We start from the raw sequence: 26,602 nt of genomic DNA on the forward strand, positions 1-26,602 counted from the left end.
GAAATTATTAACAACATGCAACGGCTTATGTGCACACTCAGACACATCCACCCTGTCTGGAAGCTGTTCACCAGCTACCCGACGATCCCATCCTGGAATGGGTTTATTTATCATGTTGATTTGGGACCAAAAGCACCAAGTGACACCTGCACAAGTGAAGGGCCCCGGTGCCCGTGGCGGCCCTCATCACCCCGCACATGGAGGTGCCCGGGAGGAGAAGCAGGAGGGAAGCAGAGGGATGTGCGGATGGAAGGGCCCGTGCGGCGCCGGCGGGTGCAGGGCGCTCCCTCCTGTGCCCCAAACTCGGGATTGCAGCGGTTCGCGCTGCAGAGGGAATTATTTTTCAGATCCCACCATCAGATCACAAGAATTTGGGAAGGAAGAATGTGGTAACAAAATGACCTTAAATTAACGACCAACCTGAACGAGGCTGATGGGGAGAAGGCCACACAGCACCAGGGATCCTCCAGGGACCGTGAGCCGCCTCGCGCCTGGCTGCCTCTAGTGCAGCTCGTGCTGTTAAGTGTCATCAGCCTCAGCTTGGCCGATTGCTTTGCCTCTGCAGGCCTTGCCTTTAAAGTGCATCACTGAGGTGCTTGATGCATTTGCCAAAGTGCTTTGAGATGCCCAAATCCCAGGAATCGTAAAGCATTTACACTTCCTTCCCCGGCTGCGGGCAGCAGCCTCGGCGAGCCCGCGCTGCGGGTGCCCCGCGCTGTTCACCCTGGAGCGGACTGATGCCCGTGGCGTCGCAGCCCGACACCCGCCCACGGGTCCCAGCAGCAGCCGAGCTCTGTCCCTCCCCTCCGGCGCCAGGACGGCCCCGTCTACCTGGGAAAGCGGCTCCTTCCCGCAGCCTCTGCCCTGCTTTTCAATTTCAGAGCTCTGGCAGATCGCTGATTAATTCAAGCCTGTTTAATAACCCTTCTGTTTAGATGAAACAAGCTGTCTTGTTTTCTTTATTTTTAACATTGACTCTCGTTTCTTTGGTAAGGATCTCGCTGTCATTTAAGACGTCCTCTCTCTGCAGCCAAGCTGATACTGGGATGGAGAAGGCATTTGCTTGGGTCCACGTCTGACAGGAACCAGAAATCACAGCACGAGGCAGGAAACTGAGCTGAGAGGCGCCGGGCAGCCGCGCGCTGGCGCGAAGCTCCAAGAGCCTCCGCTTGTCCTGCCCAGTCCACTGTTCCCTGCACTTTCTGTGGCAAATCCCTGTCCGGCTGCAAGCGCTGATGCCACGGGCAGGATCGGGCCTTTGGAGCCACGTTTGCAGCCTGCAGCCCAAGCGGGAGGCACCGGGAACGACCGGCTCCCAACGGGAATGAGCTGGAGCCTCTCAGCTGTCTCCTGCCTCTTTGAGTTTCAAAGCTGCACTTGTCTGCAGAGCAACTGAGTCATTTCCTTCCTATATCCAGCCTATCGGACCAGATCCAACAGCGCCCGGAAAACAATAAATCCTTCAAGGACTTGTAAGGCCATATTTCACGGGAATGCTGCGAAGTCTGCCTGCTGTGACAATTCCTAGCACACCCGGTAATCCAACGCTCCTTGCAGAATCCGCTTGCTCTGGCCCTGCTCCTATTGCAGAGCACAAGTGCTCCCTATCCTGCTCCCTATCCGGCCAGCCTGATTTTTCGGGATGCAGCAGGAGCCCAAGGCCCCTCCAGTACCGCAGCCGCGTGGAGGGCGGCCCAAGGGGCTGATTCCAGCCCTGGACCAACCTGGCCCTTCCTCGCGCCCTCCTGGGGCACGCGGGGATCCCGGAGCGCAGGACGTGCCGGGGACGCTCCGAGGGCTCCGTGCGATCCCGGGGGGCTGCGCACGGGGTCCCACGCCCGCGCACATCCCTCTGAACGAGCACATGTCATCGCACCGGTTTGCCATGAGGCATTTCCATAAAACCGTGAGGATCAGGAGGGACAAAATCTAGGCAAAACTCAATGATTTCAGCTATACACGGCTTGAGAGCTGGCAAACTTCCACTGAAACTACAGGGTCAAGAGGAAAGAAGAAACCCAAAGCGACCCTCCATTCCAGAAGACGAGGTTCCAAATGTCCAAGAGCTTCTGTGACCGCTTGGACGGCACCCGCGCTGCCTCGGGCACCTCCGGACGCGAGTCCCCCGCGACCTGAACACCATCAGCCAGACTCAAATACGTGCGAAAAGCTAAACCACGAGGAAACTAACGTTATATCCTCTTCAGCAACAAGATGCCTGGTGCAGATAACCTGGCAAAGCTCGTTGTTTATAATGGCAGTTTTGCAGAGAATGTAATGGAATTTGTCTGGGATGACGAAATGAGTGAATATTTCGGTTTTCCTCATGTTAAAATTCGCACTGTTTCTAGGGGCTTTTTTTGTTACTCTTGAAAGGAGAAGGGAATCAAGTCAAAACGGTTTGTTTCCCCATTGCTATCCGCAGCTCACGTGGCACAACGCGGGAGGAGGCGCCGGCGGGGTCCCAAACCCCCAGGAACGGGGCCTGCAGCCGCCCCGTCCCCGTGTCCGCATTACGGCAGCTTCGAGGTGTCCCGCAGCCTTGGGAAAAACGTAGCGGTCCCAGGGTGGATGTTGGATAGAGCATTTCTAACATGAACATCAGAAAATGCCTGTATATCTCAGCCATCATTTTTATGGCAAGAAATAAATCTCTACAGACATCGGAGCTCAAGCTTCTCTCTCAAAAAAAGTGTAGTTTTGCAACTTTAAAAATACGAGTGTTTTCTAAATCAGTATTGGTATTCACTCCACATGGTGCATTTTTGGGCTGCTCAGCACAGAAAGCAGCCAGCTCTTTATTGACTACCAAAAATCACTACTCCTTAAAGTAAAATAGGTTTCATTTACCAAGACCAAAGTCCTATTTACAAGTCATTTCATAAGGAAATGGGCAGTAAGATCAAGTGTAGTGCTGACTTCACTCTCAGAAGTGAAGACCTGCAAAACCAGTGCAATCCCCCCGGCCTTCTGCTCCGGAGGCTCCCGTGACCCCCCACGCTGCTTCCCTTCTTTAAAGGAAGTTATACAAGATGCTTGGAAGATGCTTAAAGAGAGAGAAACAAAAGCAGAGGCTCTGGGAATTAGTTCTAGCACTTCTCAACTCAGTCAAGACAAGTTGTGACCGACTCCAAGTCAGAAAATTTATTTGGTGGAACTGATGTAACGGATCTGCCCCTGCCGCCCAATTTATGCCTTGAAAAGCCAAGTCACACAAGTGCTTAGAGCAGCGCCTTGTTCCACACCCCTGCAGCAGCAAAGGGCTTTCTCCTGATGAGCTCTGGAGCGCCTGTTCCTGCTCCTGGTTGCTATGAGATCTTAAAGACCGTCTGAACCTGCTGGCACCAAACGGGACCTTAACGCGGCTCCTGTGCCGTTAGGCTCTGCACGCGCCAGCGCGGCGCGGGCCGGGGGGCGAAGAGCAGCCCGAACCCCTCGCCAACCGCCTCGAAAACCTCACTGCAACTTGCTGCAAGGAAATGGCCCGAGGGAAGCGTTTGTTGCTCTCGCAGCCAAACAGCTCATTTACTGCAAGGGTGTTTCATCCGGCCCTTCCAACTTCTGTAAAGCAACAGCCGATACCTCCGTCACGTTAACTGATAAAGTGGACAGCAACAGATGGGGTCACAACAAAGGCCTGGGTTTTTAACAGGTTCAAGGGTAAACATGAAAGCATTCTTTTTTTTGTGCTTTTGTGGTTTTGAGAAGACCTGCCTTCCAATCTACGCAGTCCAGATTTGAAGCAGTATTTCCCATACAGGTTTGCAAGCAGGTACCCTACCCTCAGCATCAACGTTTAACAAAATAAAAGCACAAGAAGTGCCGGTTGCCTGCAATAGCACAGGGCGAGTTTGCATCCGGGGACACCAACCACCCAACGTTCCCTGTGTCCATCTGACTTCCCCTGCACCGGGTGAACCGGCACCCGCAGCCACTTCTGGGCAGAGCAAGGGCACCCAGGGCACCCGCAGCCCCCGCGGCCATGCCGCGACGTCCCCCCGAGGGCATCGGGGGCTCCCAGCACAAACCGTTCAGTAACGGGAGCGAGGCCTGGCTCGGGGCCTTGGTGCTGGCCTTCTCCAGGCCCCGGGGTCGCACCGTGGCGGAGCCGCAGGCCATGAGCACCGGAGGCTCCTCGCAGCGCCCAGGCGAGCGGCACGAGCCCCTTCCCGGCGGAATCCCCAGGTCACCGCCCGCAGGAGCGCGAGGCTCCAGGACAGCCCTCACCTGGTGGTTACAGAAGCTGTTGACTCCCTGCCCCACCTGTTCGCACTTCGCTGAGACGCGGAGGGAACCCACAAGTGGCTTTTTAATAACACAACCGGCTGTGGTATAACCCAGCACTGGAGGAAACGTGACGGGGAGGGCAGGGCTCCATCCTCCGCTCCCGTCACCGTGACGCTGGGCTCCTTGGCGAAGGCGCGCGCAGAGGAGGCAGCCCGCGTGCTTTACGGAGCTGAGCTGCAACATCCCCCCGCAGCCAACTCACCATTTCTCCGCTCTGGCATCAATAAATCTGCCCAGCCCCAGGGAACAAGGGTCAAAACACGAGCTGGCTGCGCACGAGTCCTCCTCGCCGGCTCCCTGGACCAGCCACCGAGCCGCTGCGGCCCGTGGTACCTGCTGCTGCTTCCGTAATATCCCCAACAAGGAGGCAAATCGCCCGCTCCAGGCACGTGGCTTGGGCAGTTCCAGCAGTGCAGCGAGCACGGGCTCAGCGCAGCGCCGGCTCTTCCCAAGGCTGGTTCCTATAACCAGCAGGATCGCAGCTTTCCTCTCCTGCCCGAAACAGCCACCCTGGGTCATGAAGGAAATCTTGACAAGACAAACTGGAGGCCCAGGAAGCGAATGGAGAGCACACAGCCTCTCTGCTGTAAGCGTTAAAAGGCCATCTCAAGATCCTGGAGCTCAAGCTCATTTTTGAATGCTTAAAATTGACAGTTCTGCTTGGACAACAAAATGGGTGACCTACGTTCAGCAGCAGGTCCCTGTAGCCTCAAGTTTGCTTCTGGTTCCTCACACATTTGCACCCATGGTTTCAAGGCCAACCAAGGAGCTGGCGTGGTGGGGACCTCCAGATACCTCCAGATACCTCCAGGTTCTGCTGTTCGCTGCCCAGCACGCACCGCAAGGTGCGGGAGGGATCCCCCAGGATGGAAATCCACGGTGAAACACAAGCCTCACGCAGGTGTCTCCAGGAGGGGTTTGTTCTCAAACTCACGGAGCCTGGAAAGAACTTGGGTAAGCCATTCCAAGCTGAGCCAGAGCCCCGCGAGGTGGATGAGCTTCCTCCCAGCCCCGCTGCGCGGCCGGGCTCTGCCCTGGCCTTCCTGTTTTCCCTCCCGTTCCCGCGCTTCCTGAGACAAGGTAAAGGGCAGGCAGGGCTCCCCACGACTCCGACCTGTCGCTGCTGCCGAGCCAACTCGAGCTGCTCTTTTCCAAGCGCTGGTAACGACAGCAAAGCAAACGGCTTTCCTTAGGCTGCCCCGGGAGAGGCAGAGCGCGGCCTCTCCGCAATGAAGGCCCGCGCGGCACGGAGCGACTCCCTGTCCTGCCGGGAAGGGGCTGCCGGAGCATCGGGCTCAGCTACTTCCAGCAGGACCTCCCGGTGGCCTTCGGAGATGACCTTGACTTTGTTGTGGCTGTTGTTAAAAAAACGCAGCTCTGGTGCCTTTTATCTGCTGCTCTGGACGCGGTTTTAGCCTTGGCGAAGCAGGACTGAACGTTCACTCTGCGACACGTCCACCTCGCTCCTCGCTCTGCCTCCCGCTTCACGGCTCAGCCCAGAGAAGCAGCGACGGCAGCGACGGCGGCAGCCGGCGGTCCCAAGGAGCAGAGCAGAGACCTCCACCGCGGCAACCCGGGCTGCAGGAGCCAACCGCGCATCGGCCCTCGGCAGCAGCGTCCCAAAAGCGCCAAGAAACCACCCAGGCCTCGGCGGGCCGGCGGCGTCGCGCAGCGCGAGGCGGACATGTGGCCTGCGCACGACTGCCGCGCGCTCCGGTGTGGAGGCTGCCGTGGGCTCCGGCACGGAGGCTGCCGCGCGCTCTGGTGTGGAGGCTGCCGGGCGCTCTGGCGTGGAGGCTGCCATGGGCTCCGGCACGGAGGCTGCCGGGTGCTCCGGTGTGGAGGCTGCCGTGGGCTCCGGCGCGGCCCCTCTAGCGGGATGCGCGGGAATTTCACGCTCGCTCCCGCCACCTGCTCCCCAGGCCCTCCTGCACCGCCCCACGGTGCCGTGCTCGGCCGGCCCAGGATCCGACCCTGCTGCCTGGCCAGGGCCAGCTGGGGGCAATGACAAACACGTGTACATAACATATCTGCAATATAAATATATATATTAGCTGCTATGTTATAGAGACATAAATATTAGCTACGCAGAAGGAATGTGCACATAAAGCCCCCAGGCAGGCAGCAGCCTCTACCTCCCAAGGACAAAACCCTGCCCTGGATTCTCCTTTTGTTCCCACTTCTTTTCATGCGGAGGCTCTGGCTGAACCACTTCTCCCCACAAAGCGCTCGCGGGCTCCTCGGCCGCCGCTGCCTCCAGGTCCTGCCGGCTCCGCGGGAAGCAGCCCCGGACGCCAGGACAGGAGGAGCTGCCGGGATTAGCGGGTGTAAATAGGTCACGTCCCGGATGCTCGCGGGGCTCGTCGGGACCCCGCTGCTCCGTGGCTAAGCCCCACGGCAAACTCGGGAGCACCCTTCCCTCCCGCCTCCCTGTTGTGGCGGCGGGCGGCCCTCCTCGCCAAGCTGGTTAAGAGATTAACACTCTAAAAACCACATTTACCCTAATTAGCCATGAAATCTTTGTAACTAAGTGAAAAAATGTTTCCCTTGAGGGATTTTTGTCCATTCACCGCTGTTTGAATTGCCTGGGAAAGGAAAAAAAGAGAAAGGGGGGGAGGAAGGAGCAGCAGCCCTGGGGGCGGCCGGCCGGGAGCTGCGGCACCTCCGGGTTATTCCAGTTATTCCTGGTGAACAGAGTGCGACCGGCCGCCCGGCTGCGGCTGCCACCCCGGGGAGCCTCGGCGGAGGGAGGGGGGAAGAGGCTCTTGCCACAACTTAGGCCCATAAATATTTCATATCTGGAATAAGAGCGATTATACTCCTGCCAGCGCTTTTCTCGTGTATTTTAAACGTGTCGCCGCCTTCCGCTTTCTCCCCTGTTTGTGTTTCTTGTAAGGTGCCCATGAAAAAAACATCAGCTGAATAATGAGGAGCGTTGAGGAAGGCGAGGGGCTGGCGCGGGCGGCGCGCGGGGTGCCCTCCTCTCCTTCCTGAGGATGCCCCGTCCGGAGGGGCGGCGCATCCCGCATCCCGCGGGGCCGGAGCGGGAGCGCCGCGCGGAGGGGCCCGCAGCCCCGCTACCACGTTATTGTTACCGTTATGGTGCGCAGGGGCCGCCGAGGGCCGCCCCGTGGCCGTCCCCTCCAGGCCGGGCTCCTGGCTCTCCCCATGGCTCCTCCTGCGGCAGGGCTGTGCCGGGCAGCTCCTGCGAGCCGCCCCGGGCTCATCCGGCACCCTTCCCAAAGCACATTCCGGGAAGGCTGGCAGCAGCAGCTGGAGATTTCAGGGAGATAAGGACACAGGTTTCCCTGAGACACCATGGGGTCTGCACGGCAAACGGCACCAAATGTCATCTCCATTTAGCCGCTTTGCAAGCCAATTTGTCACATACTAATGCAATTTGCTGAAGAGAGTTAAAGAGCACAGGGCAGTTGCAGCCACCTCTCTCCCAGGCTCCCGTATCCAGCCTGGATCTTTGTTTCCTTTTTGCATCTAATTGAAATGTGGGAAGCTACCGTCTGCTAACAGGCAGGGAAAGCTCAGGGTTAACGCGGGGAGCAAGACGGTGCGTGATAGGAGCGCAGGAGAGCTGTTTCTATCACATTGCTGCATCGTGCACAGATCTTCAGCAGCATCTGCTACCTGTTTCCACTGCACAAACTTGTTATAAGCCGGGGGGAAAACTCCACAATTAATTACATCAAATAACACTATAAAGACAATGAGGGCGAAATTGAGTTACTTTATCTTCTTGCAACAAGCGCAGGGATGGTTCGACAAACTGAGCGAGGTGGCTGTTCTGCTCGACAAGCCATTTCATGACAGCGCTGGTGCGTTCGCTCACTGGCCGCTTGCACCAAGTTTCCAAAGCCCAGGCTCCCCGGGCCCCCACACCAAGCCAGGATGCTGCAGTTCACACTGAGGCTCCCCAAGCTGGCAACAAATGGCAAAAGGAGAGCAATAAAGAGGAACAAATCACTCCCTAAAGGATCTAGCACCTCCATGTCTAAGGGAAAAGGAGATAAACATCTGTTCTGGAGACAGCACCAGCTTCTGAGGCACCAGTTTCAGCCGGAGCAAGTAGGTCATTCTATTTAACTTGCAGAGACACCGCATCAATGAAGCCACGCAGCGAGGGGCAGCCGAGACCATCTCCCAAAGCCAGCCGAGATCTATCCGAGCGATCCAAACCACCAGGGAAGCACCAAGTGCTCAGCAAAGCAAGGGGAAGCCCACGAGCAGCAGGTTTGCGAGCCCCGGCTCTCCAACGTCATGTCCCCTCGCACCCGAGCGGGTACCCGAGCCGTGGGTCACCCAAGCGCACGTTGTTCTTCCACCACTTACTATTCACCTCACTTAGCACTAACCTATCGACTCGCCGATACCCCCTAGAACACAGATTAATTGAACATCGTTCAGCTGGCTCCAGATTGGACATGGACAACGCTGGAGCACGCCAGGCTACACCGCGGTCACGAAGGACAGCGCAGTGGGGCACACGGAGCAGCCTTGGCCACGAGCGCCCCGCACACCCCGGCCACGCAGCCGGGGACGGACGGACACACGGGCAGATCCCCGCGGGCAGCACGGAGCGGTTGCCCCCCTTCCCTCCCCGCCTCATCCACCGGGAAGGCTCTGCGGAGCTGCGGGGGGGATTTCTGTGACGATTCAGCGGCGCTTCCCAAAGCCTCTCTCCTGGTCAACGGCAACTTTTTATGGAAGGGAACTGTTTATTCCGTGCGCTGCCTGCCCCAGACCGTGCCCGAACGGTGACAAATGAAGCCGCGCGCTGGAGGAGGCAGGAGCCCGCACGGACATACGCACAGAGACGCGCGGCGGAGCGAACCGCGGGGCTGGGGGGGCACCGGGGGGCTCTAGGGGACGCGAACGGGGCTAGGGGGGTCCCCCGGGGCGCCGGGCAGCGCCCGGGGCCGCCGCGCGCCGGCACCGCCGCTTCCCCCGCGCCGACACCGGCACCGGCACCGCCGCGGGCAGCGCGGCCGGGCCGCGGGCCCCCCCTCCCCGCGGCGGGGCCGCCGCGCGCACTCACCGCTCCGCTCCGCGCCGCTCCGGGGCCGCCGGCTCCGCGGCGGCGCCGCACGGGAACGCGGCCGCCTCAGCGCCTCAGCGCGGCCGCCGCTCGCGCGCGCGCCGGCACCGCGGGCTGCCCCGCCCCGCCCCGCGCGCCGCCCCCGCCGCCCGCCCCGCCCGCCCGCCGGGGCCGCGCACGGAGCCGCCGCCGGCCCCGCGGGCCTCAGTTTCCCCCCGCGCGGAGCCGGGGCGCTGTTTCCGCGCGGGCGCCCCCCGCACGGCCCGGAGCCCCCGGGGCCCCGCGGTGCCCTGCGCGCAGCGGTGGCGCGGGGAGCGCGCACGGCCGCGCGCCGCAATGCAGCACCCGCACCGCGGGCCCGGCCCCGAGCCGCGGCCGCCGCTGCCCGAGGGCTGCGCGCGGCGCCGGGCGCTCCTCACCCTCGAGACTCCTTTTTTTACCACGCGACTTAGAGCGGTAATTGCGGAGGGAGCCGCGGGCATCACCTGGGGCCGCGCGGGAGGCTACGCGCCTGTCGCGCGCTGCTCGGCCCGGCCTGGCTCGGTTCGGTTCGGCTCGGTTCGGTTCGGCTCCCGGGCGCCCCGGGCCGGGCGCTCCGCGCGCCCCCGCTCCCCGCGCGGCGGCTCCCGCAGCGCCGCCTGGCGGCCGCGGCGCCCGCACGAGCGCGGCCTCGGGGCGGGCTGTGAAGCGGGGCCGCCGCCGCCCCGGGAGCCCCGCGCCGCGCGGAGCCGCCTGTCCCGGCCGCGTCTCGGCACCCCCTGCGCTGCCCCGGGCTGCCCCGGGCCGCGGCGGGACAGCGGGGCCGCCAGTGCCCCCGCGCGGGGCCGCCTCGCGCGTCCTGTCCCGTCCCACGCAGTGAGAGGGGCCGCAGCCGAGGCCGCACACGCTCTCCGCAGCGACATGCGACGATGCCACCGGTGCCACCCGCGCCCTGCCCGACCCTGCGGACAGGGCGCAGCATCAGCGTGGTCTCTGTATTTCCCACTCCATAGACAACAACAGGAATTGGGCTCTTCGCTAGTTTCTAACACCAGAAAAACTCTTATTTTTGCCCTGTCTCCTTTGGGGACGAGCCACCGAGCTGAGGAAACACCACGCAGGGCTCTGCTCCGCAGCTGGGGCTGATTCAGAAGAGCCGCTGAAGGGAGCGGAGAGCGGCGCCCGCTGCTGCGAGGCCCTGGCCGTGTCCCCCGCCTCGCCGCTCCTCCCTGCCGGCATCGCCGCCGCCGTGCAGCAGAGCTAATAATTATTCAGCACTAATCACTACAATAGAGGAATCATAGGCAGTTATTTAGAAGTGATTGTTTCCACTCAGTTATTACCTGTGACAGTGAAAGGAAATATCAAATAGTCGAGCCCACATGTATATGGGAAGCTGAGTGAAAGATCAATAGGAATTTAACCAGCATTTTATGCTATTCTTCCTCTTTGGAAGCACCTTGTCAAGTAATTTGTTTTTCTGCTCATAATATCTTTGTGGGATATGGAAAGCGTTTTTTTGCTCTCCCCTCCTGGCACTGTCCCCCAAACATGAGCTTTGGCCCTTGCCTTGGTATCTGCAGATCGCAGCTGGCATAACTCAGGAAGGTTTTTGCTTTTAAACACAAACTATGTGTTCCTTAAGCCCAGGGAGAGGAGAACAAAGTCTCCAAATGCCGCGTTGCAGCCCGCCTTGCTGCTGTCCGGTACGCAGGACCCCTCGCGTTCTCCACGAACGCTCTTTATGGGACAGCTTCACATTACGGCTCAAAATTTCAGCAGGCTTTTCAAACAAGCCCAGGGATTTCAGGGATCGTGGCACCTGGGCCTATTTCCCAGAAACCGGCTGTTGTCCCGGTCCTGTCCAGGCCCCCCAGAGCCAGCCCTAGCGAGGAGCCACCGTGCACGGGTGACCACGCTGTCCCCAGGAGCCAACCTCCCCTGCAGGTGCCCCGGTGTCTCCCGGCCCCGGAGCAGCCCCCCGAGCTGCTGAGATGGCCCTGAGGGCAGGGGAAGCTCCTCCTGGGGCGGTGGGTGCTCGGGGGCCCTTGGACGAGCCGGCCGGCGGCTGCGAGCGCTTCCAGACCATTGAGCCAATTATCGACGCTGGCGCTAAGGAGCCTCCGCGCAGCCCTGACATGAAACAGGAGCCCGGCGTTCCTCGGGCCTGTCATGTCGAGGATTTACAGCTTAATGATTTCCTAAGGGCCAAATCCTGTTCTGACACGAGCGCGCGCGCTTTGCTATCAATCAAAGGCAGGTTCTGGAGCCCGGCGGGAACGCTCTCCTGCGCGCGGATCCGCTCCCACGGGCTCCGCGCTAGCGCACGCTGGTGCGGCAGCGGCACCAACGGCCCTTCTGCCTTGGCCAGCCACCTGAAACCAGGAACAGGCCACCCAGGCTCCAACTTGTGCTCATGGGCCGAGGCCGACACACCAAAACAGACGGTTTTCCCATGGTAGCTCATCTACATCTTCAATAATCTACTCGCAATCAATTACAAACCATCACATCATGCTCGAGGCTGCCTCAAAGACAGACCCTGGCCTGTGTTTGCTCCAGTGACAGAGAGCGGCTGCGTGGCACCGAGCTCTGCCCTTGCAGGGACATCACCTGAACGGCGACGCTCTCCTCCCGATGCAGGGTCTTGCCCAGAGGCAATGGGATGTATTTCCAAACCCTCTGGTTTAAACATCCGCATCTGAATTTCCTCGGAGCCTGCTGAAGTTTGCAGCGTTCCCGTGTCCGCAGTGCATCCCGCGTGTCCGTGGGGAGAAGCGCCTCCAGGCGTGGAGCGGTCGCTGTGGCCACCCAGCTGCTCTAGCAGAACACCCTGCAGCACGTGCAGCGCCGCGTGCTCAGAAACCTTCAGCTCCTTCATCGTAAAGGAATGAGGGTTTTGGGCTCGCTGTCCTAATGAACATAAAATATGAAGCATCTTGTCAAAACACGCTGCAGCTCTGCTGCTTGCTCTGCAGTATTACCACTCCAGCTTTTCTGGAGGCAGCCTGCATTGCTAACAGTGGAAAACCTACATTATTTGAAACCTGAATTTCATCTTTTTTCCCTCTTGTCTGAGGAGACCGAGATTTGTCCCTGTGCGAGGGGTGGCGGGGCCGAGCCGGTGCTTTGTGGCTGCCCGGTGGCTCCTGCCGCCGCTCCTGCAGTGTCTGCGCGCGCTGGACGAAGGCAGAGCCCCAGGTCTGCCTCGCTCCACCCGCCGTCACCGCGTTTTCAGCACAGCCAAAGGCAAACTCAGAAGTTTAAAGAACCTCCTACCCCTTCAGATAGCTCAACCCGAGCCAGAGAGGCAGGACGTGCCCAACTCAGTTTTAAACGTCTTTAATATTGATCTTGCTATGACCACTGAAGAATCCAGACACCTGAAGCAGGGGAAAAAAGAAGGGAGTAGCAAAGAGCACAGGAGCAGCGGCCTTGTAGCTGCCATTGCAGTCTGGGGGTCCCTCCCGGTGCTGTGCGTTTCCCTGGGGTCCGGCGGGGAGCCGGGTTGAACGGCCCCGCGCGCGTCCTGCTGCGGAGCAGCCGGCCCAAGCGGCTCCTCTTCCTCCTTCCCCATCACATCACGTCACAACCGCAGCAAAGTCTGCCCCGAGTCAAAAACCCCACATCAGAGCGCGCCGTTTATTTTGTGCGCGTTAGTGATTATTGCAGAAAGGTCTCGGGTTTAATTGATGTATTGGATTATGTATGATAAGTGTATCCAGGGAGTTTCACATCACAGGCACACATATAGAGAGGGACCCCTCTGGTTCCTTTCTTTGCCTCAATACCCAGCAAGGGGCTTGGGAATTTTGCGGGATTAATGTCACAACAGAGGGAAAAAGGCTGCCATTCAATCTATTTAAACATTTTATTTCACCATTGCACCAATTAAACATTCCCTGTCTGAGGAGACCCCAGATTAAAGCAATAGCAATGCTGAAAAAAATAATCATCTCTTTGGAGATCTGCCCATAGACAGATCTTCTTCTCTCAAATGATCAAGGGAAATATATGAAATTGAAAAAAAAAAAAAAGAAAAAAACCCTCTTGAAAGTAAACTTTGGGGCTATGTGAATAATTCTCCCTTCCCTGCTCCCTTTCATGAGCTTCTTTTACATTCCCCGGCACCTTCTCCCTTGCAGCCGGCTGCGCTGCGTTCATTAAAGCAGGATGGCAGCGACGGTGACGGCCGCCCATGGACGAGGCCTTCCGAGGGCCGAGCCCGATGGGATCGCGCTCCGCTCTCCGCTCTCGCGCGCTCGGAGCGCTCCCGCTCCCGCGGGGAGCCAACGTGCGCTGCGGAGCCCCGCGCTGCCGCCCCGGAGCCGCTGCGGAAACCCGCGCAGCGCCACGGCCTGCGCACCCGGCACGTGGGCCGCGCTCCGGGTTATCCCATGGATGCAGCCTGGCGTTCCCCGGGAGAACGGGAGACCACGGCACGACGAGGAGCAGCTCCTCCGGCCCCGCGGGTCTCCGATGGGGACAGTGCTGCTGTCACCTCGGGCAGCCGGCCCCTCTTCCAGCGGGAAGGCGACGTGGTTGCTCTCTGGGCACGGCCACCAGGCTGCCCTGGCGGAGCAGCTCCGTGCCCGGGGGCATTTGGGATGAGGCGCCGGGAAAACAAAAGAAATAATAAAACATCCTTGTGTAAACGGTGTTGCTCTTGGTCTGTGATTGACACCAGAAACAATCCCATGTGTTTTGCAAGCTGTGCACCTGCTGGCCGTAGATTTAAGCAATGCAAGTCACTATTTCAAAGTGATCGGAATGGACTAGATCAAAAAAAGGAGACAAAGCGTATTATTTTTCCCAACTGAACTGCTGCTCCGGCTGTGCCAAGACCTATTTCCGGCTCCTCTCTCTTTACTTGGATAAACAGAAGGTTTAAATGAGAGTTTTCTTTGGCAAATATTTATCGGCAGTGGATGCTGACCGGTTCAACCTACCCAGCCCAGATGAGGAGCAAGGAGCGCTCCTAGAAATGCTGAGATTTTCTATTGCAGGATTTCTCAAGATTTGACTTGGAGAGATGCAAAGAGGGGCTAGGGGAAGCCAATACACACAGGTTTGCCAGGGTCTCATCAGCTTCGTGAGGTCCTCACTGACCAGCACCCAGCAACGTCCTCGGGCTTCCACTTCCCCCAGGGCTTTCAGCCCTTGAAGCATTTTGGGTTATTTGCAACGACTCCAAAAACAAGACCCAGATGCAGTTTCCTCACAACGGCAGCAGAGCCTGGTCTGCTCCCACCATCCGCATGGGAGCCCTCGTGGTCCCTGCAGTGGCGGCAGGTGCCACTGCCAGAGTCCCGTGTCCCTTGTGGGATGCAGAGGACAACCCCTTCACGCAGCTCCTTTGCCCAGGATTCCCAAATTTTACTCCAAATTAAATAACACTGAAACAGACTAGCAAGAAATCCGAATATCTGACATTAAGGCAATTTTGTCATTTACTGCTGTGCGGCCTCGGACAAAAAGGGTGCAGCAAGCGCAGGAGATCCGGAGCACCGCGTTGACATTTACAGCACCCGCCACGAGCAGGGAACGGAGCAAGAATTTACCTTCTGCTGAGGAGGGAAGTTTTAGCAACACGGCCACGGCACGCGGCAGCGCCTGCTTTGGGGAAGAATTGCTGCTCGCTCTGTCTTCTGCACCGAGGGCTTCGGGCTCTATTTCATTGCAAGATTTTTATAGTTTTACAGTTTTTATAGTGCTTCTGAGTGAAAAACGGGTGACCACAACAGGTCCCCTCACAAACGTTAAAGGAACATAACTAATTATCAAATATAAACAAAGCTGGTAAAACAGATTGGGAAAAACCGAATGTGCTTAAAACTGAAGAACAAAACAAGAGCCATTTGTTATCTAATGAAAGAACTAGAAAAGAAAGTCTTTGACAGTGAGGGAGGACGATTTGCTCTCATGGGCCAGTGAACAACCAAATACATACAAGCTGTTCGCAGCAGACTGATTGCAGCTAGGCCATAATGCTATTGTACATGCTAAAAAAAAAAAAGGCAAAAAAAAAGAAACCAGCACTACCACAGAGAGGTACTTCAGAAATGGATCAGGGTCTGTTCATTAACACAGATTATTTTCCTGAAATCTATTTCCCCTGACTCTTCATTGCCATGTTTGCTTTTATGTTGATTTTGTGTCTGTTTAAAGTTGAATTCCTTGATCTGCAGCATCTTTAGCTTTAATTTTTTTCTTTCTCTTACCAGTGAAATGAATTCAAATCATTTGCATTTATTGCAGAGAACATTCAGCCTCATCTGTAGCCTTTAGTCTCGCCGAATTGCTGTTCTGCTTCACAAGGCGCAGCACAAGCTGGAGCTTGCCCCTCGCCATCCTGCCACAGTCACAAATAATCTGGTCGGCACTTCCCTGTTTCCATAATATTTATCATATTGGTCGTATATAAAACAGATAAGCAAAATTATATTATTGGAAGCAATGATCTGATGAACCTATAGACTAAATACATCACTAGGCAGAGACTAAAAAAAGAAAAGTAGCAGCTTGCTCTCAACCATCTCCAAAGTCAATTTTCCTTGCAAATAGGTTTCTGATCAACCCGAGCAGCCTAGAGAGACTGTGCCCTTCCATTAGGCTTTGAGAGTAGGTGTATTATATATGGACACCATACAACATCTAGCTTCTTGGGAAGTATGTGCTACCATTTCTTTAATTAGCTCTAAAACCTTTTTGAAAATACCCTATTGGCTCTATGGATTTAGCCTAGAAGGACTCGAAATAGTCACAGACTCATGACAGGTGCAAACAGAGCTGCTTTAGCCTGGGCTTTCATCTTTAAAGAAGTTTATTAAAAGCTCTCAGCAGCTCTGAGGCCTTCGCAGGGCTCTCCGGGTGCTGCTCCCCTGTCAGCTCCCTTCGTGCCTGGGATGGTCCTGCAGCAGAGAACACGGATGGGAGAGATTAAAGTCCCTCATATGCCCGTAAGGGGAGAACGCGATGCTGCGGTGGGTCCCGAAGGAGAAAACACAGCAAGCGCGTGCTGCCAGCTCAGCACAGGACGCGTCTCGAGCAGACCCACACCTCGAGCAGACCCACACCTCGAGCAGACCCACACAGCTTCGCTGCACGGGAAGGAGTCGAGCACGCGCTGAGCCCTGCGAGGAGGGAGCGCCCAGGAGGCCGGGCCGCGGGGCCGCGCGCAGCACGCGCCGGAGCGGCTCCTTCCCCGCTCCTCCGAGCGGGTTCCTCGGCGGCAGCAGATGCTGCTGCAGTCAGACGGAAACAACACGGGGACCTCTCCACATGGCGTCTAGTCGAAGAGCAAAAGGAGGGTCTGTCCGGGGTGGCCAGAGAGCCGCGGGGAGGCCGAGCGGGGGAACAGCAGCGATTTTCAGGTGGAGTTTTGCTCCTGCAGCGCCACGCAAGCCGTGGGCATGGGGCACTTCGGGGCAGCACTAGACCTTGGCTGCACCTCGCGGGGCTGGAGCAGACGCATCTGTTTCACTGACCAAGAAGCAAAAGGTTCAGGTGGGTGAAGGGGCAGCAGGATGTAAAGCAGAGGAAAACGTGAAAGTCTTGCCAATAATCTCATTATGTATTTCATAATCTGCCCAATGCCAGTGTTCACATTTTCTACAAATCCTAGTTGACAATTTTAGAGGCATCATTAACACTAACTACCCCAGGTGACAACGTCTTGGTCTTCAGCCTCCTTCCCTACCCACCCGTGCCAACCTGCAGCGCCGTGGAGGGAATCACACGGAGCCTGGAGCGAACCTTGCTAGCTCAATTAGTGCGTGATTGCAATCCCGGCACGACCTTCTCTGCCAGTGCCTACACCGTCAAAATCCCCCAACGGGCTCATCCCGCTTCTCCTGCGGGCTGCGGCAAGCGGGAGCAGTTCCCAAGAAGTCCGTGTGATTGGGGGAAGACTCCAAGTCACTGATTTGAGGATCAGGGTGACACAATAGAGGCAATTAAGCAGCACACGGGCCTCGTCCCGCGGGTTCATTCCAGTGTGCAGGCGCTGCAGACAGACAGACTGCTCCACCAGTCGTGATTGCAGGCGCATGGAGCATGAATAAATTAATCAAGCTTGCCTCCCTTTGCTAGAAAGCCAATCAAGACAGCTTTTCAAACTCTAACCACTATAAACCCCGCATAAAAGCAGAAAAAAAATACAGCCAGGACTTATACATGAGCTTTTTTAACAGCTGTTTGTAAATATGTCTAATAATTCATCCTGTCAACATGCTCACTTTTCCATTACAAGGAAATATTCATAAACGGTATTCCCAGGGCGGAGGGATCCATTTCCTTAATGAAATATGCATAGTTTATTTTACAAAATCTCCTTGCTTGAGGAAAAGGTGTCAGGTTTCTATTTGTGGTACCAAAATCATTCTAACTGGCTTATGCAGAAGTTAAGGAGTTCCTACAGCAGTGGCTTAGTAACTAAGCCACCTTTAAGCAATAATGCTGGCAAAAGCAGGTGGAGGTGCTGGACTCTCCGGCCTTCTAGGACACTGGATATCGAGTAAGGTGAAATTTGGCCCTATTAATTGCCTGGGCAGGGGAGTCCTACAGCACTAAAACCAAGCCATTGATTATCCATATTTCTTAGTCGCAAGTGTCCGCAGCAGGACGGCACGGCCTGAGCTGCATCACTTTGGGCCAAGAGCAATGCTGAGATGTTTAAGGCTGTTCAAAAAGGTTACTGAAAGCTAACAAACTCATTTAAGAATGATCTCACTCTCCTCCCGTATGCTGATATGGACAGCAGAGAGCAGCCTGGAAAATCCCCTCTGCTGTCGACAGTGGACGGCAGGTTGGCTGGATCCAACACTGAAACGTTATCGATCTTTTCTGAGCGTAGTTTGAGCGTGTAAGCAAATCTCCTCGTGCCGCAGCAGCTGTACATCGCTCAACTTTCTCCGTCCGTGCAAAATTAAGCTACAGGCATCCTAGGGACTCCATCTGCCCGCACCTGGGCCCGTGGGGATCCCCTTTTCCGCGTCCCGGGGGCGCTGGCAGCGGACGGAGCGCGAGCGGCCTCGTCACCTCCGAGGCGCAGGGCCGCCGCGGCGCGCCAGGCTTGTTGTCGGCGTCCTGATCTATAATTCATCTGAAAGCGCTTCCTCCCCTTGTCCCCCTCCCCACGCAGCCGCATGTATATTTAATTGTGGCCTGGGGGCTGGGCTCACCTTCAAGGTGATTAGCTTGAAAGAGGGCAGGAAAGCGGGATTCGCACATGGATCTTCCTGGGCCCGCTGGAGCGGGGCGAAAGCAGCCGCGCTCGCTGGAACCCACCTGCAAGGCGGCCCCGCGCTCCCGTCTCCAGAGGACTCCCGGGAAGGCCTCGGCGATGCCTGCGGCCGGGAGGGACGCGGTGACGCTGCCGGGACGAGCTCCCGCGCGGAGCCGGCGCTCCTGCCGCGCTGCCCTCGCGCTTGACCCTCCCTCACGGTCCGAATCCAAGGCAACCTCAGACCGTGCAGCCTAAGCGAACGCCTCATCTCGTGGCACAAATAATTCATGGGTCTTGATCTGCAGGAGTTTTGTGGATAAGCGGAGAGCACTTTGTAAGTCTCCATGAGCTTTAAGTCATCACATGCGGGAAGCGCCTGCTGGATCATCCTTCCAGCTCTTAACCGCACGCCAAGGTGAGACCCAGCGGGTACCGCGGCCTCGGCCGATAACCGGCACCAAGGGCTCCGGGAAAGCCACCGGGTCTGCAGCCACTTGTATCACCTGCAAACCCGGGAGCTTGGTCTGACTCAAACCCAGATAAATATTGACTAAACAGCTCCGGGGCTGTCCCACTAGGTGGGAATGATATTGCAATCCAAGCTCATAAAAATGTAGATATTAATGACGAGGAAGCAGCGCCCTCTTTGCTCTGCGCGGGCCCTCAATCCACCCAGAGAAGCAATTAAAGACACTAATGTCCTTTGCTTATATTGGGACTGGGTAGGACGCAGAGCAAGGAGAAATTGCTTTGCATTCGTTTCTCCGCAGGTCACCGCGCGGCTGGCGGGGCTGGAGCAATCACGGCGCTCGTCGGGGCGCTTTGCTAATCACCCTCATCCATCCCAAAGCGCGGGCTCGGGCGGGTGAACCCGGAGCCGCTTCCGGGCGCCGCGACACGACGGCCAGGGCACGGCGAGGCCCTAACGCGCTGCCCGCAACGGCCGCGCGCTCGAGTCGCCGGCGCTGCAGCGGGGCTGCCTGGGCCTGGAGCCGCCTTCACCGACCCAGAGTAACGGCGCGGTTATCTGCTTGGCAATTCCACCTTTTCCCAAGCTAAGATTCCATGCAAAACAGTAATTACAAACACCACGGTAGCGGCAGCAAGAGTGACAGCTTGCCGATGGTGGCTCTGCTGTTCAGTCCCCTGGATGGAGTTTATTACACACGGAATCGCCCAGAGCAGCCAATCCTGGGTCTGGGGCCGTGCGGAAGCCCAGAGCAGGCGGCTGCAATGGCAGAAATGGGGATTTTCTGCCTCTCTCTGTGATGCTGCGTTATCCCGAGACCGCAGGGATACAACAACCTGTGCCTGGAGCGGGCGCCGCTCCCGGCCGCATCCGCAAAGCGGTTTCGGGACGGAGCAGGAACGGCGACCGCTCGCGCAGGCCCCGCGCGGCGCCGGGCAGCGGGGCCGCCTCCCGGAGCGTCCCCTCCGCCACGTGAGTTATTACCCAAACAGCGCTGCTGTCAGCACATTCCTCTACAACTTCCTAGTATTATTTTTTTGGCGGACAACGATGAAATTTTAAACAGCTCAATCTTGCTAAACTAATGCAACTGCCTATGCCTGCAGGATGAACTTTTCATAAAACAACAACAATAATCCTTCTACTGAGAATAATAATGAAAAAATCCCAAACAATCCTTTCAATTTTTGCTTTGTTTCTGGGTGTCTTTAGCAGCGCCAGCTTTCACTCTAATTTCCAATAACCAATAAGCCTTTTGTCTTGCAATAAAAAAGAAAAGAGACTCGAGGGATCCTTAAGGGAGGGCGGATGAAGCCGCCCCGATGAGGCCACCAAGGCAGGGCCAGCAAGCGTGGCCGCTGGCACCTCAGCTCAGCGGGAGAACGGGCTCGGAGCTGGGCTCGGAGCTGGGCTCGGGGCTGCTGCGGGACCCTGGAGAGCAGCAAGCGCAGGAAGGCACCTCGATAACTCCTCTGGTTATGGAGCACACAGGTATTTCCGCCATGCCCTGAGCCACACACACACTATTACATAATTAATGGAACTCCAACATTTTCTTTTTAATCCATTATGGGCGATTATACAATGCAAACTTGCAGCATAACGAAAATGCAACTGATTATCCAAAATATTTATTCAAGATTAAAAAACATGTAGCATATAAATATTTCAAAAATTATTAAATATTTATCTGTCTTCTTTCCAAAGCTTCCATAACTGGGCTTTTAATTAATTTGCCATAAAAAATTTACACAGACAGGTACACTTATAATTATTAAATTATATCTTTAGGTTTCAGGTACTCATTCTTTCCCTGTGCCAACACGGCAGGGAACTACACAGGCGCTACGGAGGTTGCATCAATGCAAACAGATTCTGCTACAGGCCAGAAGGGGCTGCAGATCCGTTCCCAGCCTTCCCGGGAGCAGCTCCGAGCTGAGGGATGCACTGGACTAAGCGGGATTCCCATTTCCCCACCCTGCCGGACACTCCAGCTGGAAGCGGGAGGCCCCGTGTTGCTGTGACCCAGGCACAGGGCCACCCTGGCCGTGCCCCGCGCGCAGCCCGGGACACCAACCGCTCATCCCCGCAGTAAGGAGCCGCAGCAAAGCCGGGACCATCGAACCGGGCGGTCCAGGAGCGCCCGGGCACGGCAGGAGGTGCCCGCGGGACGGCCCGTGTCCGTCATCGCTGCGGGAATGCGGGAACGCGGGGCCAGCTGGCGCTGCAGCCGCGTGGCCGGCTGCGCACGGGGGCCGGGTTAGCACCGCTCCGAGCGGCAGCTGAAGGCACAGACGCATCCCCCTCCCCTGCATCTTCGTCTCTCCTCAAGAGCACGTTCGAGGCATTAGTACATCCCTCCCCCTTGCAAAACCTTCTCCCAGCCTCGCATGAAATGTGAGCTCGAGGGACAGATGCAGATCTGGGATGCATTCCCAAATTAATGTTTAAGGAGCGAGGCGCTCGCGCTGCCTGTGCTAAGCAGGGCTCTGTTTCAGTGACTCTGCAGCGGATCCTGCCCTCGCGCCGCAGCTCCGTGCCCGGCGCCGTCTGCGCGGTAACGCGAAGGAGGTGGCGGTGCAGGCCAGGAGCAGCTCCCCGTTCCCGCACGCTGTGTGGGGATCCATTCCCTGCCCGTCGCGGGATCGCGCTCCGCAGGGATCGCGCTCCGCGGGCGCAGACGGCCCTGGCGGGGACAGCGGGGGTGGTCGTAGGCAGAGCTGCCCGTGGGGCGTCGCGGGGCTGCCCCCCACGCTGCATCCTGGGGTGCAGATACGGGAGACCTGGCCCTCTCCTACACACCAGGGCTGCGGGGAGCCGCGCAGGGACCTCCGCAGCGCGGGCGGCACAAGGGAAAGCCCCGGCCTGCGAGAAGGGCTGGCGGCCGCTGCAGCCACCGCGCGGAGCTGCTCCCTCTGCCCCGTCCCGCCTGCCCAGCGGCAGGAAACCCTCCGTTATCCATTCCTGCAATCACCTCCTCCCGGAGCGAGAGCAAGGTCACTCCTTGGCAGCCATCGGAGGCTGCGGGAGGGCCGGGCTCCTGCCTCGTGCTCTCTGGATTTCAAGAGAGACATTTTAGGAACGTGATGTCCCTCCAGCTGAAGGCACCGGAGACATCGAACACTTGCTGTCACAAAACCTCTCTTCTAAAGTGCTATTTCATAGCAAACTCTTTGTACAGGGAGAGAGTCTCCAAGAGGATCCAGCGCTGCTAGCGGTGGGAATATCCCCTGGGGTTAGTAGGGCACATCTGGCCATATGCAAGGTTGCTTTTTGCACATCAGCCCACGTAAATCTCAGTAATTCCCAGTTCATCTGCAGGTCTGCTGAACACAGACCCATAGGAGAAATGAAAGCAGTTGAAAATGATTAAATTAAAACTGTCAACTAGAAAACAGTAGTGGTCATGAATTTTGGAACAATCTGAAGGGCTTTCACATCTTCCCTGTCACTAAAAATACAGGTGCCTTTGGGGAAAACACACTCTGCTAGGAGCCTACGGCATCCGCTGGCCGCGCTCCCCTGGCACCCGTCCCCGGAGCACCGCAGGAATCAGCCCTTCCTTCCCGCAGCGCTGCGGACCTCCGGAAGCAGCCCAAGCCATTCCAGGTCAGCAGCCTGGGACCAGGCCAGCAGTGCCCTTGCTAGGGGCTCCTGATGGATGCAGCCGACCAGGCTCCATTTACTGCTGTCAGGACACTCAATACAGGATGTCGAAACTCAGCTTGAATGAGTCTTCTTGAATGTGCCTAACACTGATTTTATGATATACTTAACACCCCATCCAATAGCTATTAGTTTTACTGTCAGACATACAATGCATGTGATCCATCTCCTCTCAGACATGCTATGTGTCCCCGCTCAAATGACATTACGTTATAGCATTCGTTATCTGTTATCACAGGGTTTTAAGCAGTAACATTAGAGCTCTCATTTTTTGTGTTTGTTAGGAATGTCACGTTTTATTTATCAAGACCAGCCCAGGGTTCCTGTTCAGATACTGCAAAGAATGGCTTTGATTTCCTCCTTGGCAAGCGAGCCCCTTTGCAGCATGCGGCTCCCGCCACAACGCTGGGCTCTGCAGGAACAGCACGTTCCCCCCGCTTCAGCAGGAGCGACGCAGGGAAGAGCCAAATCCGCTGAAAGCCCGGGCAGGGGCTGCTTTCCCCCCCGAGCGCCAGCCCTCCTCTCAGGTGTCCCCATGCGGGGTGGCTGTAGGACACGCCGAGGGCTGCAGAAGCCTCTCACGCCGCCGTTCCGAAGGGAGGGATCGCACAAACCATCCCACTGCGGCCGAGCTCCGCCGTCCCTGTGCTCTGCTGGTACAAACACCCCGAGCACAGCCCCGATTCCCGCGGGGCCGCAGGCAGCACCCCGCACAGCGGCCTCCAAAGCTCCTCCCGGCCTCGAGGAGCTTGCGGCGCGTCACGCTGGTTCTGTTTACACGCAGCAACGTCCACCGCGGCACGAGTGTCCAGCAGAGCTCAGCCCAGACTCCATTAAGCGCTAGGGCTGTCAGCCAGAGCACGACCACATCAAAAGCCCTCATGAATTATTTCAAAGCATTAACGGAATGGTTTTCTGGCAAAAATGTTTGGGCTCGCTGAAAACAAAGCAGGAGACACGAAATTTTACCCTTGCAAAAATAAAAGTCAACTCTAGAGATATCAATTTCTCAATGCTATCTTCAGCTTGTAGAAATCCACCACGAGGCAGCGAGGTCGCGGAGTCAAGATGATCGACATGGCAGGAGGGGGTGTTAGTTAATTGTTCTTGTTTGCTGTGTTATCCCACCCCGCCGCCGCCTGCATCCGAAGGGAGCAACGGGACGCGCTCTGAGCGCCGACACGCACGTGCACGCTGCTGCTGAGCCTGCCCTGGTGCATGCACACAGGAACCAGGCTGCCTCCAAGTCCTTTTCAGGGAGGATGGCAGAGTTAGCTTTGTATGGACAAACCACTCGGCTAGAATATTAAAATAAATAATAGCAATTAATTAGGCTTGTGTAAAGCTATTAACCTTCAAATCCCTATAGAAATAATAAGTAATGCTCAAATCCTCTGGGATGCACATGATATTATCCCATTCCATGGAGAAGGAAGCCAAGATCCAGAGCAACAAAATGATTTTTGCCCAGGGCAATGCTGTAGTTGGAGGGAGTCTGTAATTATTTCCACTTCCACAGACCATGCTGCTGCCTTTAAATCACTCGGATGGATGGAAATAGAGAGATACCTATGAATATACAGAGTTTGTGCCCCATTTTTAACTGTTCATTACAACCTGACATTCACTGTGCTTACAGATTAGCATTTGCATCCTAGGAGAAAGGGATACCTATCATTTTTTCCTCTGTAATCCCCCCTACAATCCTAACCCAAAGGCTCGCTCCTTCCTCCTCTCAGCATTAGCACAGCACCTACAAATTTAAAAACAAACCAACCCACGTCACACAGGCAACAAAAATCCTCCCCTCTCCTGGGCATTCCTCCCGAGCGCTCCTCTCGATTCCTGCAGGCAATATGGGCTATCAGCAAGCTAAGCTCCAGCTCGCAGCATCCCATGCCCCAACTATGGCAGCATGCTCATCATCCTCATCATGGGGGAGGAAGGGCTGGCTTTGCGTGCATCACCCTCTCTGTGCATCTCTAGTCCTTGCATCAGGACTCGCTTCTTGCAATGTGGGAAGAGGCCAGGAAATAGACTGCCTATGTCCTGAAACCATTAATTTTGCATGTGGAACGATACTGTTATTTTCTAGACTAGTTCTTATCCTCTCAGACATTACAAGTACCCTTTAAATTATGTCCTTGGCCAACCTCTAGGTTGACTTCGCGCAGCTCTTATTAAACAACTGCACTCGAGTTGGCAATGGGCTTCCACGTGCTGCCACAGCAGGCAGTAAATTAACAGCATTCCCAAGAGCTGACAGTTCCCCAGGGTTGGGCCATCCCTCCAACCTTATGAATTCCAAGGAATGCCCTAGGGGCACTTTTTACACAGAAATTACCACAGCTCCAAATGCCTCCTTCCAGACGAGGCAGGAGAGCAGCACTTTGCTGGGGACATTTGTCCTTTGTGGCGGCTAAGTTCCCACCAGAAACATTCTTGTTTTCATGAGAGAGTGGCACAAGAAGCCTGCTCCAGTCTGCCACCAAGACCCTGGAATTAGCTGCTGCGGTGGCTTCCAGAAGAAGGCAGAGACACTAAAGGCAGCTCGGGGCATCCGCACGAGGGGACGACTCTGCTCCAAAAATCCGCGCTCTTCGGGGGTGCGAGATATCCCGCTCTTCTGTAACGAAAGTCCTCTTGTCCAACGTCCTCCACCAATCTGCCTTTAATGGGGTTACTATTGCAGAGGTAAAGCATTTTATATGGAACCAGGTTTACATTATCCTGCTATTCGGCGATCTAGCTTGCAATGCTGTTCAAATCCTTTAATCCATAAATAGGATTCCAGCCAGAGCTGGGCTGCCTTCCAAAACCGTAATCTCCAGTATATGAATTATTACAAAAAGATTAGGGTGTTTCGAGTAATAACATTTCAAATAAATCAGCTTTCATGGAGGAACAACAAACTAATATCAGAAATAACAATATAAAGACATTTATATAGCCACTTGCTGCAACAGCTTCACTAACCAGAGGGATTCTTTTCCCATTGGCATCATTTTCTTTGTGAAAGCCACCTTTGCATTTGTCCCCTCGCCGCTGGGCACTGCCGCAGAGCCAGCAAGGTGCTTCTGTGCCACCGTCACCCAGGTGTCCTTGCCCAGAGACCGAGATGGACGTTGGTGCTATTGCAGATCTTGTTCTTGCCAACCCCTCCTCGTGATGAGGATGGGCAGATAATCCCGAAGGCCAAGAGATCGCTCCCCTAGCTCCATTACAATAACGAGGAGCTAGGAGTTTAATTATTATTATTCCTAGCGCATTTGCAGCAGCCCCCTCCCTTCCACACACACCGCACATACATGCGGAAAAGATTAAATAACTGCTCCTTCTCATTTATTTCCTGTTACTTGCAGAATTACTATTATATGACCTATTTACTGTGCTGTTCGTTCCCACAGTCCCCACTGGCATAGCAAAGGAATATGCCTAGGGAGTTCAAAGCAGGAAGATAGGGAGAAGCTAAGGGGCACAGGCTCTGGGAGAGCGAGATTAGGGAGCAGGAGCAGCGGGATCGAGGCGGGCGCCGGCGCTTCCCGCGCCGCTGCCGTGAGGTAGCGGCAGAGGATCCGCGGGCTCCGCGTGGCCCTGGTGACACCCCAAAAGCCCACGGAGCCCATGGATTTATCGTGCTCCTCCCCGTCTTCCAAGTGCCATGAATAAATGACATATTTCAATTCCTTATTTAGCCATTTGTGAAGCTTAATGGGCAGTTGCAGAGAAGAATATTGAGTTTTTATGGCGCAGGGCAGACTGGCTTCCTGATTTACGCTTGCATCAATAGAGACTGGGCTATGGACTCTGCATATCTTGTTTTCCTAAAAAACAAACCTGTCCACAGCAGCTCCCAAACCAAACCACAGAGGCTGCATCCAGCCCTCACGACGCCTGCGGCCTGGGTTACCCTGCACGGAGCCAA

General features: G+C 56.4%; 1 protein-coding gene across 1 annotated transcript in view; it reads right to left on the reverse strand.

Moving 5' to 3' along the window:
- The window catches only part of PLXNA2 (plexin A2), a 102,390-nt gene extending 93,007 nt beyond the window's left edge, over positions 1 to 9,383 (reverse strand). The window contains exon 1 of the mRNA XM_088526917.1: positions 9,338 to 9,383. The gene's annotated coding sequence lies outside the window, so the exon portion shown is untranslated. The remainder of the gene's footprint in view (positions 1 to 9,337) is intronic.
- Between the last annotated feature and the right edge of the window lie 17,219 nt (positions 9,384 to 26,602).

Source organism: Tinamus guttatus, unplaced genomic scaffold (genome assembly GCF_059628265.1).
Source record: "Tinamus guttatus ecotype Peru unplaced genomic scaffold, ASM5962826v1 Tinamus_guttatus_pri_ptg000259l, whole genome shotgun sequence".
Lineage (NCBI taxonomy): Eukaryota > Metazoa > Chordata > Aves > Tinamiformes > Tinamidae > Tinamus > Tinamus guttatus.